Here is a 12,499-nt window from a genome sequence, read left to right as displayed (position 1 = left end):
CTGGAGGTTGGAGTGAGGATACTGTCACTCACCTCTGGAGGTTGGGGTGAAGATAGTGTCACTCACCTCTGGAGGTTGGGGTGAGGATATTGTAACTCACCTCTGGAGGTTGGGGTGAGGATACTGTCGCTCACCTCTGGAGGTCGGGGTCAGGATATTGTCACTCAACTCTGGAGGTTGGGGTGAGGATAGTGTGGCTCACTTCTGGAGGTTGGGGTGAGTATAGTTTCACTCACCTCTGGAGGTTGGGGTGAAGATACTGTCACTCACCTCTGGAGGTCAGGGTGAGGATAGTGTGACTCACCTCTGGAGGTTGGAGTGAGGATACTGTCACTCACCTCAGGAGGTTGGGGTGAGGATAGTGTCACTCACCTCTGGAGGTTGGGGTGAGGATACTGTTGCTCACCTCTGGAGGTTGGGGTGAGGATAGTGTCACTCACGACTGGAGGTTGGGGCAAGGATAGTGTCACTCACCTCTGGAGGTCGGGGTGAGGATAGTTTCACTCATCTCTGGAGTGTACGATGAGGATACTGTCACTCAACTCTGGAGGTTGGGGTGAGGATAGTGACACTCATCTATGGAGCTTGGGATGAGGATAGTGTCACTCACCTCTGGAGGTTGGGGTGAGGACACTTTCACTCACCTCTAGAAGTTGGGGTGAGGATAATGTCACTCAAGTCTGGAGGTTGGGGTGAGGATACTCTCACTCAACTCTGCAGGTTGGGGTGAGGATACTGTCAATCACCTCTGGAGTTGGGGGTGAGGTTACTGTCACTCACCTCTGGAGGTTGAGGTGAGGATAGTGTCACTCACCTCTGGAGGTTGCCGATGCGGATACTGTGAGTCACCTCTGGAGGTTATGGTCAGGATAGTGTCGCTCACCTCTGGAGGTCGGGGTCAGGATATTGTCACTCAACTCTGGAGGTTGGGGTGAGGATAGTGTGGCTCACTTCTGGAGGTTGGGGTGAGTATACTTTCAATCACCTCTGGAGGTTGGGTTGAGGATACTGTCACTCACCTCTGGAGGTCAGGGTGAGGATAGTGTGACTCACCTCTGGAGGTTGGAGTGAGGATACTGTCACTCACCTCTGGAGGTTGGGGTGAGGATAGTGTCACTCACCTCTGGAGGTTGGGGTGAAGATATTGTAACTCACCTCTGGAGGTTGGGGTGATGATACTGTCGCTCACCTCTGGAGGTTGGGGTGAGGATAGTTTCACTCACGACTGGAGGTTGGGGCAAGGATAGTGTCGCTCACCTCTGGAGGTCGGGGTGAGGATAGTTTCACTCATCTCTGGAGAGTACTTTGAGGATACTGTCACTCAACTCTGGAGGTTGTGGTGAGGATAGTGACACTCATCTATGGAGCTTAGGATGAGGATAGTGTCACTCACCTCTGGAGGTTGGGGTGAGGACACTTTCACTCACCTCTAGAAGTTGGGGTGAGGATAATGTCACTCAAGTCTGGAGGTTGGGGTGAGGATACTGTCACTCAAATCTGGAGGTTGGGGTGAGGATACTGTAAATCACCTCTGGAGTTGGGGGTGAGGTTACTCTCACTCAACTCTGGAGGTTGGGGTGAGGATAGTGTCACTCACCTCTGGAGGCTGGGGTGAGCATATTGTCCCTCAGCTCTGGAGGCCGGAGTGAGGATACTGTCGTTCACCTCTGGAGGTTGCGGTGAGGATAGTGTCACTCACCTCTGGAGGTTGGGGTGAGGATAGTGTCACTCACCTCTGGAGGTTGGGGTGAGGATACTGTCACTCACCTCTGGAGGTTGGGTTAGGATAGTGCCACTCACCTCTGGAGGTCGGGGTGAGGATAGTATCACTCAAATCTGGAGGTTGAAGTGAGGATACTGTCGCTAGATCTGGAGGTTGGGGTGAGGATATTGTCACTCATCTCTGGAGGTTGGGGTAAGGATACAGTCACTCACCTCTGGAGGTCAGGGTGAGGACAGTGTCAATCATCTCTGGAGGTAGGAGTGAGGATAGTGTCACTCGTCTCTGGAGGTTGGGGATGCGGATAGTGTGACTCACCTCTGGAGGTTATGGTCAGGAGAGTGTCACTCACCTCTGTTGGTCGGCGTCAGGATATTGTCACTCAACTCTGGAGGTTGGGGTGAGGATAGTGTGGCTCACGACTGGAGGTTGGGGCAAGGATAGTGTCACTCACCTCTGGAGGTCGGGGTGAGGATAGTTTCTCTCATCTCTGGAGTGTACGATGAGGATACTGTCACTCAACTCTGGAGGTTGTGGTGAGGATAGTGACACTCATCTATGGAGCTTGGGATGAGGATAGTGTCACTCACCTCTGGAGGTTGGGGTGAGGACACTTTCACTCACCTCTAGAAGTTGGGGTGAGGATAATGGCACTCAAGTCTGGAGGTTGGGGTGAGGATACTCTCACTCAACTCTGCAGGTTGGGGTGAGGATACTGTAAATCACCTCTGGAGTTGGGGGTGAGGTTACTGTCACTCACCTCTGGAGGTTGGGGTGAGGATAGTGTCACTCACCTCTGGAGGTTGCCGATGCGGATACTGTGAGTCACCTCTGGAGGTTATGGTCAGGATAGTGTCGCTCACCTCTGGAGGTCGGGGTCAGGATATTGTCACTCAACTCTGGAGGTTGGGGTGAGGATAGTGTGGCTCACTTCTGGAGGTTGGGGTGAGTATACCTTCAATCACCTCTGGAGGTTGGGGTGAGGATACTGTCACTCACCTCTGGAGGTCAGGGTGAGGATAGTGTGACTCACCTCTGGAGGTTGGAGTGAGGATACTGTCACTCACCTCTGGAGGTTGGGGTGAGGATAGTGTCACTCACCTCTGGAGGTTGGGGTGAAGATATTGTAACTCACCTCTGGAGGTTGGGGTGATGATACTGTCGCTCACCTCTGGCGGTTGGGGTGAGGATAGTTTCACTCACGACTGGAGGTTGGGGCAAGGATAGTGTCGCTCACCTCTGGAGGTCGGGGTGAGGATAGTTTCACTCATCTCTGGAGAGTACTTTGAGGATACTGTCACTCAACTCTGGAGGTTGTGGTGAGGATAGTGACACTCATCTATGGAGCTTAGGATGAGGATAGTGTCACTCACCTCTGGAGGTTGGGGTGAGGACACTTTCACTCACCTCTAGAAGTTGGGGTGAGGATAATGTCACTCATGTCTGGAGGTTGGGGTGAGGATACTGTCACTCAAATCTGGAGGTTGGGGTGAGGATACTGTAAATCACCTCTGGAGTTGGGGGTGAGGTTACTGTCACTCACCTCTGGAAGTTGGGGTGAGGATAGTGTCACTCACCTCTGGAGGCTGGATGAGCATATTGTCACTCAGCTCTGTAGGTCTGAGTGAGGATACTGTCGTTCACCTCTGGAGGTTGCGGTGAGGATAGTGTCACTCACCTCTGGAGGTTGGGGTGAGGATAGTGTCACTCACCTCTGGAGGTTGGGGTGAGGATACTGTCACTCACCTCTGGAGGTTGGGTTAGGATAGTGCCACTCACCTCTGGAGGTCGGGGTGAGGATAGTATCACTCAAATCTGGAGGTTGAAGTGAGGATACTGTCGCTAGATCTGGAGGTTGGGGTGAGGATATTGTCACTCATCTCTGGAGGTTGGGGTAAGGATACAGTCACTCACCTCTGGAGGTCAGGGTGAGGACAGTGTCAATCATCTCTGGAGGTAGGAGTGAGGATAGTGTCACTCGTCTCTGGAGGTTGGGGATGCGGATAGTGTGACTCACCTCTGGAGGTTATGGTCAGGAGAGTGTCACTCACCTCTGTTGGTCGGCGTCAGGATATTGTCACTCAACTCTGGAGGTTGGGGTGAGGATAGTGTGGCTCACTTCTGTAGGTTGGGGTGAGTATAGTTTCACTCACCTCTGGAGGTTGGGGTGAGGATACTCTCACTCACCTCTGGAGGTCAGGGTGAGGATAGTGTGACTCACCTCTGGAGGTTGGAGTGAGGATACTGTCACTCACCTCTGGAGGTTGGGGTGAAGATAGTGTCACTCACCTCTGGAGGTTGGGGTGAGGATATTGTAACTCACCTCTGGAGGTTGGGGTGAGGATACTGTCGCTCACCTCTGGAGGTTGGGGTGAGGATAGTGTCACTCACGACTGGAGGTTGGGGCAAGGATAGTGTCGCTCACCTCTGGAGGTCGGGGTGAGGATAGTTTCACTCATCTCTGGAGAGTAGGGTGAGGATACTGTCACTCACCTCTGGAGGTTGGGGTGAGGACACTTTCACTCACCTCTAGAAGTTGGGGTGAGGATAATGTCACTCAAGTCTGGAGGTTGGGGTGAGGATACTGTCAATCAACTCTGGAGGTTGGGGTGAGGATACTGTAGATCACCTCTGGAGTTGGGGGTGAGGTTACTCTCACTCACCTCTGGAGGTTGGGGTGAGGATAGTGTCACTCACCTCTGGAGGCTGGGGTGAGCATATTGTCACTCAGCTCTGGAGGTCGGAGTGAGGATACTGTCGTTCACCTCTGGAGGTTGCGGTGAGGATAGTGTCACTCACCTCTGGAGGTTGGGGTGAGAATAATGTCACTCAACTCTGGAGGTTGGAGTGAGGATAGTGTCACTCACCTCTGGAGGTTGGGGTGAGGATAGTGTCACTCAGCTCTGGAGGTCGGGGTGAGGATAGTGTGACTAAACTCTGGAGGTCGGGGTGAGGATAATGTCGCTCACCTATGGAGGTCGGGGTGAGGATAATGTCGCTCACTTCTGGAGGTCGGGGTGAGGATAGTGTCACTGATGTCTGGAGGTCGGGGTGAGGATAGTGTCACTAAACTCTCGAAGCTGCGGTGAGGATACTGTCATTCACCTCTGGAGGTTGGGGTGAGGATACTATCACGCACCTCTGGAGGTTGGGATGAGGATACTGTCACTCACCTCTGGAGGTCGGGATGAGAATATTGTGACTCACCTCTGGAGGTTGGTGTGAGGATACTGTCACTCACCTCTGGAGGTTGGTGTGAGGATAGTGTCACTCACCTCTGGAGGTTGGGGTGAGGATACTGTCGCTCACCTCTGGATGGTGGGGTGAGGATAGTTTCACTCACCACTGGAGGTTGGGGCAAGGATAGTGTCACTCAACTCTGGAGGTCGGGGTGAGGATAGTTTCAATCACCTCTGGAGAGCAGGGTGAGGATACTCTCCCTCAACTCTGGAGGTTGAGGTGAGGATAGTGACACTCATCCATGGAGCTTGGGATGAGGATAGTGTCACTCAACTCTGGAGCTTGTGGTGAGCATAGTGTGACTCCAATCTGGAGGTCGGTTGAGGATAGTGTAACTCACCTCTGGAGGTCAGGATGAGGATAGTCTCGCTCACCACTGGAGACCGGGGTGAGGATAGTGATACTTACCTCTGGAGGCCGCGGTTAGGATAATGGCACTCAACTCTGGAGGTTGGGGTAAGGATAGTGTCACTCAACTCTGGAGGTTGGGGTGAGGATAGTGTCACTCAACTCTGGAGGTTGGGGTGAGGATAGTGTCACTCAACTCTGGAGGTTGGGGTGAGGATAGTGTCACTCAACTCTGGAGGTTGGGGTGAGGATAGTGTCACTCAACTCTGGAGGTTGGGGTGAGGATAGTGTGGCTCACTTCTGGAGGTTGGGGTGAGTATAGTTTCACTCACCTCTGGAGGTTGGGGTGAGGATACTGTCACTCACCTCTGGAGGTCAGGGTGAGGATAGTGTGACTCACCTCTGGAGGTTGGAGTGAGGATACTGTCACTCACCTCTGGAGGTTGGGGTGAAGATAGTGTCACTCACCTCTGGAGGTTGGGGTGAGGATATTTTAACTCACCTCTGGAGGTTGGGGTGAGGATACTGTCGCTCACCTCTGGAGGTTGGGGTGAGGATAGTGTCACTCACGACTGGAGGTTGGGGCAAGGATAGTGTCGCTCACCTCTGGAGGTCGGGGTGAGGATAGTTTCACTCATCTCTGGAGAGTAGGGTGAGGATACTGTCACTCAACTCTGGAGGTTGGGGTGAGGATAGTGACACTCATCTATGGAGCTTGGGATGAGGATAGTGTCACTCACCTCTGGAGGTTGGGGTGAGGACACTTTCACTCACCTCTAGAAGTTGGGGTGAGGATAATGTCATTCAAGTCTGGAGGTTGGGGTGAGGATACTGTCAATCAACTCTGGAGGTTGGGGTGAGGATACTGTAAATCACCTCTGGAGTTGGGGGTGAGGTTACTCTCACTCACCTCTGGAGGCTGGGGTGAGCATATTGTCACTCAGCTCTGGAGGTCGGAGTGAGGATACTGTCGTTCACCTCTGGAGGTTGCGGTGAGGATAGTGTCACTCACCTCTGGACGTTGGGGTGAGAATAGTGTCACTCAACTCTGGAGGTTGGAGTGAGGATAGTGTCACTCACCTCTGGAGGTTGGGGTGAGGATAGTGTCACTCAGCTGTGGAGGTCGGGGTGAGGATAGTGTGACTAAACTCTGGAGGTCGGGGTGAGGATAATGTCGCTCACCTCTGGAGGTCGGGGTGAGGATAATGTCGCTCACTTCTGGAGGTCGGGGTGAGGATAGTGTCACTGATGTCTGGAGGTCGGGGTGAGGATAGTGTCACTAAACTCTGGAAGCTGCGGTGAGGATACTGTCATTCACCTCTGGAGGTTGGGGTGAGGATACTATCACGCACCTCTGGAGGTTGGGATGAGGATACTGTCACTCACCTCTGGAGGTCGGGATGAGAATATTGTGACTCACCTCTGGAGGTTGGTGTGAGGATACTGTCACTCACCTCTGGAGGTTGGTGTGAGGATAGTGTCACTCACCTCTGGAGGTTGGGGTGAGGATACTGTCGCTCACCTCTGGATGGTGGGGTGAGGATAGTTTCACTCACCACTGGAGGTTGGGGCAAGGATAGTGTCACTCAAATCTGGAGGTCGGGGTGAGGATAGTTTCAATCACCTCTGGAGAGTAGGGTGAGGATACTCTCCCTCAACTCTGGAGGTTGAGGTGAGGATAGTGACACTCATCCATGGAGCTTGGGATGAGGATAGTGTCACTCACCTCTGGAGCTTGTGGTGAGCATAGTGTGACTCAACTCTGGAGGTCGGTTGAGGATAGTGTAACTCACCTCTGGAGGTCAGGATGAGGATAGTCTCACTCACCACTGGAGACCGGGGTGAGGATAGTGATACTTACCTCTGGAGGCCGCGGTGAGGATAATGGCACTCAACTCTGGAGGTTGGGGTGAGGATAGTGTCACTCAACTCTGGAGGTTGGGGTGAGGATAGTGTCACTCAACTCTGGAGGTTGGGGTGAGGATAGTGTCACTCAACTCTGGAGGTTGGGGTGAGGATAGTGTCACTCAACTCTGGAGGTTGGGGTGAGGATAGTGTCACTCAACTCTGGAGGTTGGGGTGAGGATAGTGTCACTCAACTCTGGAGGTTGGGGTGAGGATAGTGTCACTCAACTCTGGAGGTTGGGGTGAGGATACGTTCACTCGCCTCTGGCGGTTGAGGGGAGGATACTGTCACTCACCTCTGGAGGTCAGGGAGAAGATAGGGTCACTAACCTCTGGAAGTCGAAGTGAGGATAGTGTGACTCAAGTTTGGTTTCTGTGGAGAGGATAGTGTCACTCACCTCTGGAGGTTGGGGTGAGGATAGTGTCACTCACCTCTGGAGGTAGGGTTGAGGATACTGTCACTCACCTTTGGAGGTCTTGTTGAGGACAATGCCAATCACCTCTGGAGGATGAAGTGAGGATAGTGTCACTAAACTCTGGAGGTTGGGAATGAGGATAGTGTCACTCACCTCTGGAGGTTAGGGTCAGGATAGGATCGCTCACCTCTGGAGGTTGGGGTGAGGATACTGTGACTCACCTCTGGAGGTTGGGGTGAGGATAGTGTCACTCACCTCTGGAGGTTGGGGTCAGGATACTGTCACTCAACTCTGGAGGTTGGGGCGAGGATACTGTCACTCAAGACTGGAGGTTGGGGTGAGGATACTGTCACTCAACTCTGGGGTTGGGGGTGAGGATACTTTCACTCACCTCTGGAGGTTGGGGTGAGGATAGATTCACTCACCTCTGGAGGTCGGGGTGAGGATAGTGTCACTCACCTCTGGAGTTCGGGGTGAGGATAGTGTCACTAAACTCTGGAGGTTGTGGTGATGATACTCTCATTCACCTCTGGATTTTGCGGTGAGGATAGTGTCAATCACCTTTTGAGGTTGGGGTGAGGATAATGTCGTTCACTTCTGGAGGTCGGGGTGTGGATAGTGTCACTCATCTCTGGAGGTTGGGGTGAGGATACTGTCATTCACCTCTGGAGGTTGCAGTGAGGATAGTGTCAATCACATCTGGAGGTTGGGGTGAGGATAGTGTCACTCAGCTCTGGTGGTCGGGGTGTGGATACTGTCATTCACCTCTGGAGGTTGGGGTGTGGATAGTGTCACTCACCTCTGGAGGTCAGGGTGAGGATAGTGTCACTCAACTCTGGAGGTTGGGGTGAGGATAGTGTCGCTCACTTCTGGAGGTTGGGGTGAGGATAGTGTCACTCAACTCTGGAGGTCGGGGTGAGGATAGTGTCGCTCACTTCTGGAGGTTGGGGTGAGGATAGTGTCACTCACCTCTGGAGGTCGGGGTGAGGATAGTGTCACTCAACTCTGGAGGTTGGGGTGAGGATAGTGTCACTCAACTCTGGAGGTTGGGGTGAGGATACGTTCACTCACCTCTGGCGGTTGAGGGGAGGATACTGTCACTCACCTCTGGAGGTCAGGGAGAAGATAGGGTCACTAACCTCTGGAAGTCGAAGTGAGGATAGTGTGTCTCAAGTTTGGAGGTTGTGGTGAGGATAGTGTCACTCACCTCTGGAGGTTGGGGTGAGGATAGTGTCACTCACCTCTGGAGGTAGGGTTGAGGATACTGTCACTCACCTTTGGAGGTCTTGTTGAGGACAATGCCAATCACCTCTGGAGGATGAAGTGAGGATAGTGTCACTAAACTCTGGAGGTTGGGAATGAGGATAGTGTCACTCACCTCTGGAGGTTAGGGTGAGGATACTGTGACTCACCTCTGGAGGTTGGGGTGAGGATAGTGTCACTCACCTCTGGAGGTTGGGGTCAGGATACTGTCACTCAACTCTGGAGGTTGGGGCGAGGATACTGTCACTCAAGTCTGGAGGTTGGGGTGAGGATACTGTCACTCAACTCTGGGGTTGGGGGTGAGGATAGATTCACTCACCTCTGGAGGTCGGGGTGAGGATAGTGTCACTCACCTCTTGAGGTCAGGGTGAGGATAGTGTCACTAAACTCTGGAGGTTGTGGTGAGGATACTGTCATTCACTTCTGGAGGTTGCGGTGAGGATAGTGTCAATCACATCTGGAGGTTGGGGTGAGGATAATGTCGCTCACTTCTGGAGGTCGGGGTGAGGATAGTGTCACTCATCTCTGGAGGTTGGGGTGAGGATACTGTCATTCACCTCTGGAGGTTGCTTTGAGGATAGTGTCAATCACATCTGGAGGTTGGGCTGAGGATAGTGTCACTCAGCTCTGGAGGTCGGGGTGAGGATACTGTCATTCACCTCTGGAGGTTGGGGTGAGGATAGTGTCAATCACCTCTGGAAATTGGGGTGCGGATAGTGTCACTCACGTCTGGAGGTTGGGGTGAGGATAGTGTCACTCAGCTCAGGAGGTCGGGGTGAGGATAGTGTCAATAAACTCTGGAGGTTGGGGTGAGGATAATGTCGCTCACTTCTGGAGGTTGGGGTGAGGATAGTGTCACTCAACTCTGGAGGTCAGGGTGAGGATAATGTCGCTCACTTCTGGAGGTTGGGGTGAGGATAGTGTCACTCACCTCTGGAGGTCGGGGTGAGGATAATGTCGCTCACTTCTGGAGGTCGGGGTGAGGATAGTGTCACTCACCTCTGGAGGTTGGGGTGAGGATACTGTCACTCACCTCTGAAGGTTGGGGTGAGGATAGTGTCACTCACATCTGGAGGTTGGGTTGAGGATACTGTCACTCACGTCTGGAGGTTGGGTTAGGATAGGGCCACTCACCTCTGGAGGTCGGGGTGAGGATACTGTCACTCAAATCTCGAGGTTGGGGTGAGTATACTGTCACTAAACTCTGGAAGGTGCGGTGTGGATACTATCACTCAACTCTGGAGGTTAGTTTGAGGATAGTGTCACTCACCTCTGGAGGTTGGGGTGAGGATAGTGTCACTCACCTCTGGAGGTTGGGGTGAGCATACTGTCACTGACCTCTGGAGGTTGGGTTAGGATAGTGTCACTCACCTCTGGAGGTCGGAGTGAGGATAGTGTCACTCACCTCTCGAGGTCGGGGTGAGGATAGTGTCACTCACCTCTGGAGGTCGGGGTGAGGATAGTGTCACTAAACTCTGGAGGTTGCGGTAAGGATAGTGTCAATCACCTCTGGAGGTTGGGGTGAGGATAATGTCGCTCACTTCTGGAGGTCGGGGTGAGGATAGTGTCACTCATCTCTATAGGTTGGGGTGAGGATACTGTCATTCACCTCTGGAGGTTGCGGTGAAGACAGTGTCAATCACCTCTGGAGGTTGGGGTGAGGATAGTGTCACTCAGCTCTGGAGGTCGGGGTGAGGATACTGTCATTCAGCTCTGGAGGTTGGGGTGAGGATAGTGTCAATCACCTCTGGAAGTTGGGGTGAGGATAGTGTCACTCGCCTCTGGAGGTTGGGGTGAGGATAGTGTCACTCAGCTCAGGAGGTCGGGGTGAGGATATTGTCATTCAGCTCTGGAGGTTGGGGTGAGGATAGTGTCAATCACCTCTGGAAGTTGGGATGAGGATAGTGTCACTCAGCTCTGGAGGTCGGGGTGAGGATACTGTCATTCAGCTCTGGAGGTTGGGGTGAGGATAGTGTCAATCACCTCTGGAAGTTGGGGTGAGGATAGTGTCACCTTCCTCTGGAGGTTGGGGTGAGGATAGTGTCACTCAGCTCAGGAGGTCGGGGTGAGGATAGTGTCACTAAACTCTGGAGGTCGGGGTGAGGATAATGTCGCTCACTTCTGGAGGTTGGGGTGAGGATAGTGTCACTCAACTCTGGAAGTCGGGGTGAGGATAATGTCGCTCTCTTCTGGAGGTTGGGGTGAGGATAGTGTCAATCACCTCTGGAGGTCGGGGTGAGGATAATGTCGCTCACTTCTGGAGGTTGGGGTGAGGATAATGTCGCTCCCTTCTGAAGGTCGGGGTGAGGATAGTGTCACTCACCTCTGGAGGTTGGGGTGAGGATACTGTCACTCACCTCTGGAGGTTGGGGTGAGGATAGTGTCACTCACCTCTGGAGGTTGGTGTGAGGATACTGTCACTCACCTCTGGAGGTTGGGTTAGGATAGTGCCACTCACCTCTGGAGTTCGGTGTGAGGATAGTATCACTCAAATCTTGAGGTTGAAGTGAGGATACTGTCGCTAGCTCTGGAGGTTGGGGTGAGGATACTGTCACTCATCTCTGGAGGTCAGGGTAAGGATACAGTCACTCACCTCTGGAGGTCAGGGTGAGGACAGTGTCAATCATCTCTGGAGGTAGGAGTGAGGATAGTGTCACTCGTCTCTGGAGGTTGGGGATGCGGATAGTGTGACTCACCTCTGGAGATTATGTTCAGGAGAGTGTCGCTCACCTCTGGAGGTCGGGGTCAGGATATTGTCACTCAACTCTGGAGGTTGGGGTGAGGATAGTGTGGCTCACTTCTGGAGGTTGGGGTGAGTATAGTTTCACTCACCTCTGGAGGTTGGGGTGAGGATACTGTCACTCACCTCTGGAGGTCAGGGTGATGATAGTGTGACTCACCTCTGGAGGTTGGAGTGAGGATACTTTCACTCACCTCTAGAGGTTGGGGTGAGGATAGTGTCACTCACCTCTGGAGGTTGGGGTGAGGATATTGTAACTCACCTCTGGAGGTTGGGGTGAGGATACTGTCGCTCACCTCTGGAGTTTGGGTGAGGATAGTTTCACTCACGACTGGAGGTTGGGGCAAGGATAGTGTCACTCAACTCTGGAGGTCGGGGTGAGGATAGTTTCACTCACCTCAGGAGAGTAGGGTGAGGATACTCTCCCTCAACTCTGGAGGTTGGGGTGAGGATAGTGACACTCATCTATGGAGCTTGGGATGAGGATAGTGTCACTCACCTCTGGAGGTTGGGGTGAGGACACTTTCACTCACCTCTGGAATTTGGGGTGAGGATACTGTCACTCAACTCTGGAGGTTGGGGTGAGGATACTGTAAATCACCTCTGGAGTTGGGGGTGAGGATACTGTCACTCACCTCTGGAGGATGGGGTGCCGAAACTTTCACTCAACTCTGGAGGATGGTGTGAGGATACTGTCACTCAACTCTGGAGGTAGGGGTGAGGATACTGTAAATCAACTCTGGAGTTGGTGGTGAGGATACTGTCACTCACCTCTGGAGGTTGGGGTGAGGATAGTTTCACTCAGCTCTAGAGGTCGGAGTGAGGATACTGTCACTCACCATTGGAGGCTGGGTTAGGATAGTGTCA

The sequence above is a fragment of the Carcharodon carcharias genome, chromosome 10 (assembly GCF_017639515.1).
Source record: "Carcharodon carcharias isolate sCarCar2 chromosome 10, sCarCar2.pri, whole genome shotgun sequence".
NCBI classification, from domain to species: Eukaryota; Metazoa; Chordata; class Chondrichthyes; order Lamniformes; family Lamnidae; genus Carcharodon; species Carcharodon carcharias.
This window is presented reverse-complemented; position numbering follows the sequence as displayed.